A 2,547-nucleotide genomic window follows, 5' to 3' on the forward strand; every position below is an offset into this window, starting at 1 on the left:
TTTTATGTCACAAGCTAGAGATGTGGTATACATTGACTCACAAACCATATTTAACTTTGTGTATCATACAAACCCATAATTTAATTTACAGTTAACTGTGGATATCATAAGCACAACCAGTAACAATTACTGGGGAGGGGCCAAAGAAACAGGAAACATTAGAATGTTGCCAAATGGGAACCATTTGCCCCCTCTCTTCTCTCTTTCCTCAAGATGGCATCTTCCAGGTGGGCATGCTGACTGGGGATGGTCAGCGCTGCCATCCAGTCCTTCTGGACAATTTTTAATGAAAATCTGCATCCGTATAAATAATGGATTTGCACAGAATTTAACTATGTAGAATGCTTAAAAGCTAGCTCCTAAGACTATGTCATATTCTAATGTTTCTCTCATAGGTTTTTGGGAGACTGGGGTGGTGTGGTGTATACTTTCACACCAGCTTGTTCAGTTCAGTTTATGTACACTTCAAGCCTAATTATCCACACCATACATTGAGTTTCATATGCAGACAATGATGTTAGCTGAGAACTTCAGCAAATGTTAGAATGCATGATACAACAAGGGATATGCTTCTGTAAATTGAAGTATCAAAGACCAAGGTAACTGTATTTCACAGAGAAAATGAGTAATCCAAAATTATGCATCAATGTTAAAAAAAATTAGAGCAATTAAACAAATTAGCCAACAGTTATACAGGAATTGGCGATCTAAAGTTTTAATGAGTTTTTTTTAAATAATGGATTGTATATGCATTGTACTGGAGTGTAAACCACCTAGTCTATAGACTGAGGTGATACTAGGGCCGCAACTAGGGTCTGTGTCACCTGGGGCAAACATGGATTCCATGCCCATTTTGGCGCCCCCCCAGCGCTCGTTTTGGTGCCCCCCCAGAGTGGCACTCAGGGCACATGCCCTGGTTGTCCCTTCCCAGTTGCGGCCCTGGGTGATACACAAGGCTGAATGAATTAATCAGTAAATGCGTGCATCTTGGCAGGCAGTGTATTAAAGATCAGAAACAGAGAAGGATTTCTAAGCTGTACAAAAGCTAATAGAAAGGTAGTGGGTAGTATATAGTCTGTCGTGAAAAATAAATGTTGAAAAAAGCAAACCTCTCTGTACAGAAGTATGTCTCTGCCCACTTTATTATATGGGACAGAGAACTGGGTATGTCAGAACCACAAAGGTATGTTCTGTCATGAGTGCTGTTGAGCTGAAGTCATCAGCGCAATGGCACACATGACAATAGCAAGGAAACAGGGGAAGGGGCTCAAGATAAGTAGCCATCAACCCATAACGACTAACGGTCAAGAAACAATAGCTAAACGGATCACGGAACACACCCAAGCCATCAGCGCTAATACAACGGAGATCGCCCAGCTGAAAGCAATCACCGGAGGAATAGAGAAACCGATGATGGGCGATCCCGGAACGCCAGCGGGGCCTCGCAACCCCTCACCCACCGGCAGGGCAACGTATTGGACAAAGGGGGGTGACGTGACCGCGAGTGAGGGGGCGCTGACTGGCGCGGGGTATTTAAACCCCGCACCGGCGCGCTCCTGTCACTCTCAGCTTTTTTCCCGATGCTGTACCTACGCTATGAATAAACCAGAGCCTGTTCCACCGAGTCAGTGTCTGAGCATTATTCAGGGGTAGGCAGCGCATGACATGTTCGATGCAGCAGGAACCGGGAGCGCACGTTTCAACAAGAGAGGGTCAAGACTGAATGGAGACTGAATACAAAATCAGTATGAAAATGTACATTGGTTAGAGTCACATAGAAGGAATAAATGAGATTGAATCACAAAACAAATATGCAAAGGGAGAGTGAATGGGTCAAAAGGAAAGGGGAGCCATGCTTGGATGGAGCTGATCCTCAAAAAGAAAGGTTCTAAGTCTAAAGAAAAGATAAAATATGAAATGAGGTGTGGTCAAAGAGTAAATAAAAGGAATACAGCAAAAGGTGTTTCATTTCTTATCTCCTCCCTTTGCCAAGACAACGTTACCTCTTCATCTAGTTTTAAAAATAGCAGGACTTTGCTTCTGGCTTCAGTCATAAAGTCAGTCTGGGATGTAGGGCTGAACATGCCTGAACTGGAGTAGTTGTTTCACCAGGCTGGCAGTTGGGCAGAACAAAGTCTGCCTGGGCTACCGGTGGGGCACCCTTCCAGATAACCTCTACATTTCCTAAAAGACATGGTTGGTCCTTGGTCCTTTACCAGGCAATTCCACTTTAATGGAACAGAATATGCAAATCAGCCAAGAAAGAGAAAGGAAAATTCATGGGAAACTGAAACCATTCTATATTATCTAGCAATTACTGCTACTTGATGAAACTGAAATATGGAACAAACAACTGCCAGCACTTTTGTTTTTGGGCTAAAATGGTTTGAATCTATGGGAAATGAATAAACATAAGTGAAATATGTCCTCGATCTCTGATATTTTGGGGAACTATTAGATGGACTTGCTAACATGGATTTTAAACCTGAGTTCTTTAGGTTTCCTCCATCAAACCTTAGTTATAATTAGTAATTCAAAACAGAAACA

The sequence above is a fragment of the Candoia aspera genome, chromosome 4 (assembly GCF_035149785.1).
Source record: "Candoia aspera isolate rCanAsp1 chromosome 4, rCanAsp1.hap2, whole genome shotgun sequence".
In the NCBI taxonomy this organism is placed as follows: Eukaryota; Metazoa; Chordata; class Lepidosauria; order Squamata; family Boidae; genus Candoia; species Candoia aspera.